This window comes from Pholis gunnellus, assembly GCF_910591455.1.
Source record: "Pholis gunnellus genome assembly, chromosome: 2".
Taxonomy (NCBI): domain Eukaryota; kingdom Metazoa; phylum Chordata; class Actinopteri; order Perciformes; family Pholidae; genus Pholis; species Pholis gunnellus.
The window spans coordinates 21,856,794-21,864,809 of record NC_136536.1 but is presented as its reverse complement, the minus strand read 5'-3'; positions in this window follow the sequence as shown (position 1 = coordinate 21,864,809).

Here is an 8,016-nt window from a genome sequence, read left to right as displayed (position 1 = left end):
ATAGACGGACGGATGGATGGACGGATGACAGAGATAGATGGATGGATAGATAGATAGACGGACAGACAGAGATAGAGAGACAGACAGACACCCTCCAACCCAAATGCTGTATATATGAATGACCTATAACAAATCTACAGTGTAACTGATCTATAAAACATGAATAAAGGATTCATTAACCATTGATAACACCATTACAACTTGTTATCCCTTTATAAAGGATGATTTATCAGAAAGTGGTACCTTGAATAACCTACACACAAGGTTTTGTAACCCGACAGCAGAGATTTGCTCCCTCAGCCACAAGAGTGTCAGTGAGGTCAGACACTGTCAAGTGGGCAATAAGGCCTTGCTCACAGTTCATCCCGAAGGGGTTGCATGGGTTTGATGTCAGGGCTCTGCAGGCCAGTCATGTTCTTGACAACGAAATTTGGAAAACGATTTATTTTCTTTTTGAAGTGGCCAGCCCCAAAATGTTAGGTCCACAAATGCATGTGGTATGTCTACATGCATTTGGTCATATAGAGTAGATAAAGCCACTGCAACTCTCTACTATTGCGTGTACGTCACCTGAAAAAAAGGTTGATTTATTCATTGCTATCGCCTGACCGATCGTATTTAACAACCTATTTAACAACAATTGGCTAATGCCAGTGAAACGGCGAAGGAGCCATTCCACGCCACACGCTTAGCCCTTTGTCAGCCAATTTGTTAAGTGTTGTGAGGCCAGGATTTTAGTTTGAAAGGGTGATACAAATAGGAATTGATTGGCTCATTAATAAAAGTCAGATGGTGGCGACACAGCACCCAAGCCGTGTTTACTCTCTGCAGCACCTGGGGAATTGCAGATATCTTGACCAGCCAGAGCACAAACCAGAGGACAAACAACCAGCAGGGGCAAGCATTCGAAATCTATACGGCAGAGAATATGTGAATACTCATTATACAACAACAACGTACCGAGGATGGACACAGAGTTTTGACCCAAAATGAATTGCTAAGAATTTAAATTCCTCAGTGATAATGCCAATCCATTTGTTGGAGCCCATCTGCATGTGACATTAAAGATGAGAGATTTAGGTTTAAATAATGTACCGTTAGATAGAAGTGGGACATTGACCCTTCGCTGATGAATGACAAGACCCAACAATCAATGAAACCATTAGAGACCCGGCTCTACAGGGGACCTATCGAGCGAGAGGCCAAAAACAGATGGACTGTTTGCATTTTGGTAATGGCGCCGCGTGTTTCACCACCGAGTGCACCGACAGGAACGCAATAAGAACGCAGCTCCTCCGGCAGCCTCGTTGTTGGACTTAAAACTACCTTTCCTTTCCAGCTTTTCACAATAAACTAACGACACTGAATTGATCGTGCCACAAATATAAAAAATAAATGAACTCACACGCCGTTTCTTTAAATGAGCCTAACTGTAAAGTCACAATTTGCCACAGATGACTCTCGACATTTACAGCCGAGAGGCACGAACCACTCTGTGTCCTTGACACCAGCTGTGTTTGTGTATAGGTCTGGTGGCCTCCATGTAAACATTTTATTCGTGTCAGTTAACATCAGCGAAATGGCATCACTGTCTACCAAGGGCAGACGCAGGTGACCTTCCTTTGTCCCTCTGTAACACACACACACAGAAATACATGCGGGTCCATAATGAGGGCTGGGGTTGGGATCAACGGTTGTATGAATGATATTGGCGAACATGTATCACAATTTAGGTACATTAACTTTGGCTGTGTCACAGACTAAAGGCGTTGGAAGATGACAAGGACGGTCTGTGTTGCTTTAACCGCTAATGGTCGTCATTGTGATAACCCAGTGGAAAAGTGTGGCTCATATATTATATTATGTCATGATATAAATGTGTGATCACATTTAGGACAGAAATGTAAAGAAAGAGGGATTTATAACTACTACTCTCGTCATGTGTGGAGATGTAACTTAAATGTGGTATGATTCCGTGCAGACAGTTCTTTTTTAAAATTACAATATTTCAGTTCTGGGTCAACAACGTAAAAAAAGGGGAAAAAAAAGTAGAGAATCCATGTATTGGTTCCTGTACCTCGGACTAAACCTAATTGAGTGCTGTGAGCATATCACTAATCAGCAGACAATTACAGAATGGGATTGATCTTAATTCCTTGAAGGCTTCTGCCAGAAGCAAGTCTAGTCATCGTCTATCAGATCGGAGGAAGGACATGGCAATTGTGTCAATATAGATATCCTGACTTGACTAATTAGCTTGATATTCTAGTTATTAGACGGAAAAGAAATCACAAATAGGTCACTTGCCTGTGAACACATTTAGAGAGGATAATCAGAGAGTAATGGAATACGTGAAATATATTACAGATTACATTTAAAATCCTGGAAGTAGAATAATCAGTGAAATATCTTTGCTAGATTTAGCCATGGTTTGAAACTCATCTTCAAAATCTTCACTGTCACAATGCAAGTGATGATGATGATCAACCGAAAAAATATATTTTTTAATGGTCATGATATACAGTAATTGTTGTGTAATTATTCATCAGACATCACGCCACGTCGTTGTGACACCTGTCCTCCCTTTCACCACTCTCCAACGTCAAGCCTCAGGCCCAATCCCAGCGTCCCCCCTAAAGCCTCAAACCCTGAACCCTCAGGGACTCACTGACGTCACCTGGTGAGTGGGTGAGTGTGAGAGACTGTGAGGGCTTGAAATGGTGGAAATACAAAGGGGACAGCACTTTGCTGCAACATATCAGGTTACTATGACAACGTCCACAAATATGATGTACAACTGTGTGTATTTATTTTATACTTTGTACTCCCTGATTTGAACGTCTTCCAGGCTCTTTCCTCACAAGATGAGGTAACTTCAGATCATCTATTTACTCGTTTTTTGTCAAAACAGCTTCAATGACAAAATCAAATATTTGATGAATAAATAAATAAATATCCTCTGTTCCATCTTTACTCCTTAATGTTTCTGAGTACATTTAATACTCCAGGCTGAACACACGTGAGCCGTCCTCTTTGTTTACCTTTTTTTTACTGCTCCATGCATCCACTGGTTACCCCGTATTTAACGTCACATTGCAATGATTTGTGGGTAATTCCCTTTGGCAAAGTCAGCATCCCATGCTGATTTACGGAAAGGGTTCATAAAGGGCTCAAAATGTCTGCGAGGGAGCCCTCAAACACTCGATGATTTGACAGTGGGAAAGCCCTAAACGCTCACGGACTTCACGGGAGCGCGCCTCATAGTCCGTGAGTCCGTACGGGGGGACATTGGGATTGGGCCTCTGTCTTTATTATGGAACCCTCCAGATCCCCACCTGTCCACCAGATGCCCTCAGCCTTTCCCTCCAATTTGCCAGTCACCTGGTCCAGCTCCACCCAGCACACTTTTCAAATAGCACCACGGTATAACTAGCAGCCACTTCCCACTCCTGCTTGTTAACTTCCTGTTTGTGATCTGCCTTCCTGAATTCCCCCCCATTGGATTAGTTTGCTGTATTTGGATATCTCCATGTTGCTGAGTCAGCATTTTAAACGGGTTCCTTTGATTGTAAGTGCATTTGGGTCCCTCCCCTGTTGCTCATAGCTGAACTGACCGTGACTGATCAGTTTAAACCTTTAAACCAGCAATGAGCGAGCTGTAAAAACAACTCTAACTTGGTAGGTATAGCAGTGAGTTTACTAAAGCATTCACACTGAAAACAGCTGCCTGCTGGTGCAGGAAATGATGATGGTGAGCTTCTTTCAAATTGTACATATAGTTATTTGACACATATCAAAATATTTCAAAATCCTTTTATATTCCAAAGGGGGAAAGATCGGAAATGCAATTTTATGAACGCTCTCAAAGTGCTGAGCTTGTGTTGTATTGTTGTCTCTGTGATTATTATTATTTTCTCTGAGCAATTGCTTCAGTTTGGATTCCAAATTGTTCCAATCATGATTTGCATGCCATGGATGAATGTCTACAAAACTGAACCTAGCGTGTCTTCGCATGTCGGTTGGAGGAGAGCTAGTTAGCTGTTAGCAGCTGGTGGGAGTCCTATGGTGTGTTTGGCTGACGGAGCTAACGAGGCTGAACCCAAACCAGGACTAACAGTCAACAAGCGTTACACTGTGAACTGCAGTTTAGCTTCATACAGTGACACAAGATTAAAATGAGAGTGGAAAAACTCTGTTCTAAGTGCACTTTTCTAATACTTGCAAACTGTCATGTATACTGTATGTGCGTATGTGCATGAGCCCTCAAAAAAGTACAGTTATGTCAATAAATAAATACCGAAAACTGTAGTGAGAAAGTATACTTTTGGGGTTTGCACATTGTTAAATACAGTTTCAGCTTTATGTGTCTGCAATGGTATTCATAACACCGGGGCGGCTTCTGTAATAGATCAATGTTACTGGAGGGACACAAAGTAAAGGAAGTTGGTGGAAATTGAAGTCGACTCTGTGAAGAAGTAGTCCCTGACCTGCCGACAGTATATTTCTTTTGAAGGCAGGAAATTAAAAGGACCGTTTTAACTTACAGCAGAGACGTGATGCAGCTTTACAGGAAAGCAAACCTCACCTATGATCAATGGTGGCGCGACACCATCCAGGCAATGTTTTGTTTGTGGTAATAGTCTTACTTTTGAATGGGTGAAAAGTGTTAATATGATTCAAAAATAGTTGAAGAACTGCCTCACTGAAATCTCTTTTAAGATGTAAGAGAAGCCACAAATATTTGAGATGGTAATAAAGCTATCAATTCTTATTAACATGTGGTTATAATGGTCACAATCTATCTATTTATCTTCCCTTTTAAACAGGTTTGAAGTGGAATGTCAGTTGTGTTAGTCCACACTCAAAAAGGGCAGATACATGCTTGGTCTCGATCCACTCTGGTCTTGGTCTACACTTGGTCTCGGTTTAGCTGGTCACTACAACTCTGGCTTAAAGTTATAGTTAATATCTCTACTTCTAAGGTCATGTTATACAAGGTACATTTGACTAAACTATTCATTACCTTTTTTAAGATTGAAAAATCCAAATTGAAGTTGACAGATCTTCATTTCATAGATTTAGACTGATCATGTTTGATGCCAATCATGATTACCTTGCAATTTCAAGAACGCTCCACATAAATTAGAGATTAGTCAAGGATATTGAATCGGATAATGGATAACACACCGATACTGTGTCTCATCAACTGGTCTTCTTACTGCTCTGTGGTGTTGAAGATGTTTTCAAGCCAGCTGACTGCTGGGTAATAATTTGAATTTGTTTGTAGGGCCCATAATTCTTTGACAATCCAAGATTTACTTGAACACGACTTAAAATAATATGTCGTTGACAAGAAATTAGAAATACCTTTTGGTTATGTATTAGGTTTGAACATTGAGTACTACCACAATATGACTACTGCTAAAATAACTTGCAATACAACAGTACTCGTACTACCAATTTGACTGCCATATAAGAATCCCACTCTCTTGTTTTAGTTTAAATGAATGGAGATATAACAGAAGTTAGAGAAACAATGGCAAGAGTGCTGTTGCTGAGTCCATTAAGGTCGCACAATGTAGCTCAAAAAGTCCTTCTCAGCAAAATGGACAAAACATAATTGATCTCTAAGCAAACAAACATAATTAAACTCCTCGCAGACAGAGAAACAATTAAGCACAATAAAAGAGAAAAGTTCTCAGCTTATTCCATGTCAATACGAGGAGCTTAAATTATAATAGTTCAAGTTAAACTTCAGTTCACATTGTCAGGCTGCAGATGGAGGAAAGAAGCCACAAGAGTGGATTGGGCATACACTGCATACTGGAGCCAAAACGACTATCCTGACCTTACTGAAAATAGACTTGGGAGAAGGATGACCTCAACAGGTAGATATAGATCTTTCAGTGACTCCCTTTATGGCCGATACAGCAAATTACCATTATGTAAATATTTCCAGAACCTAGAAACTAACACTTTCGGTGCTGCTGAATACGTTGCTGTAAGCGTAGCTGCTTTTCCACGCATTAGTATTCAGTGGGAGTGGCAGGGCCGATCTCACAGAGCCTTGAAGAGAACATCTTAGTGTTATTAACCATGAAAGGCATCAGAAAATGCTTCAATAATTACAATTGTTGATTCTTGAACCAAGAAAGCAGCGTCGCCCTCTGCATGGAGCTTTGGTGTCAGGGATGCCGGGAAAGCAGGGAGACGGCACTCGTCATAAGGCCCTTTTGTCTGGCCTTCGGAGTCTGACCTTGTGGAAAGAGAAAGAGACAAGACAGGAAAACAAGGGTGTGAAAAACTGAGCAACATAAATATGTCAGTCTGATGGCTGCACGGTTAATGACTTGAATGCAAATGATTGGTCTCGTTCCTTCCCATGTTCGAATGGGAAATAATTTTGATAATTTATTAAATCCTTGGGTATTACTTTGGCGATATGCCAGCTCTAATTAGCAACTTGGCAGAAGTGTGTGTGTGTGTGTGTGTGTGTGTGGTGATCTGGCCCGATGATTAGAAAGGGATGCTGGAGAGACGCAGAATTGGCGTATCTTGAGTTGCTGTAGTTTCACAGAAGTTAAAACAAGCTCACAAAGCTCACAAAGCCCCCCCAAAAAAGATGGACTCTGAGTAGGATTTGTGGTTGCAGACAGTGTTTGAATGGAGCCAGTGAGGTCTGAAGTAAGAAATGGAAGTTCTTAGGAGGAAGTGAAGGTTCTTTGTCATTGTATAGAAATTGGGCAAGTTGATGGTCGGAGAGAACCAGTCAGCAGAAGACAATTGTGCCGCTGAGATAAATGTGAGTGAATGAAGCTCAATAATAGGTCTGGGCATGTGAGCGGAAGCTCACGACAGAATAATGTGAAGAAATGAAAAAAGTTAAATTGAAACTCTTTGAACAATTCTGTCAATTTTCCAGTAGGAATAAAGTGTGAATAGTACAGCTGTGGAGGTCTGCACCCATGAAGGTTTCAAAGATGCTCGGTGATAAGGTGCGTTCACACAGAATTGAATGGCCGGCTGGCTAGCTAGCGAACCCCGTTAGCGCTAGCTCACTGTTATGCCAGTTTGTGAAGCTTCTCAACTCTTGGAAGTGTTGAAGCAAATTGTTCTTTAAACCGCCAATATTTAAAATTACGGGGTTGATCTCTTGCTTAAAAAACTTCAAAGAAGTGAATTGAGAGATTAAATTGTAAAAAAAAACGTTCGGCTGCTCGGCTCTCAAGTATCTTCGGACTGGGTTCCCTACCTTCTGATTACAGGAACAGAAACCTGAGGTGCCATCACTGACTCGCTCTCCTCCAAGCCCGTCTAGTTCGTAGCTCCATATAGCATCATAGCCAATGCCAGTGTTTAGCAGATGCCTGGAACACCTGGAAGCGTATAGCCAATCAGAGGCAGAGTAGGGGTGGGGTCTTCTTGCAAGACATGTTCATTCACCAATCAGAGGCTTTTACCCGACCCCTGACTTTTGATGGATGAAGTTGACAGATGTGTTTATTTAGCTGCAGAGAGTAACAATATGGATAGATTAGAGTAAATAAATAATTACAATTATAAAGAGAAATACATTGACCAGGCATATAAATAGTTAGATTAATGTGTAAATAAATATACAAATTTGGATGCATGTCTGAATGTATAAAATACACTTCATTAAAACTCCAAAACAAGTATTGATGTATGCAATCTGGTCGTATAGGATGCGTCCTACAATCTTGCCAAAAACAAAATTTAATTCCCCAAGCTGTCTGCCCCCTGAATGGCGGCAATGTGAGCGAGTGAGGAGTTGGCAGACAATGACTTTGTGTCCAACAGGCAATAAAGGTGTTTTGAGAAAGTGAGTCAGTCAAACCACGAGACGTCCTTGAGCATGCGGCCAAAACTGGACACCCAAAATATTATGCAGTTTGCTGCTTCAGAATGCGAGATTAGCCGGGGACAGACACAGAGGTGCACACTCACTCACAGGCGCATGTACGCAGTGTTTAGCACTGCGTACAACGATTGCTT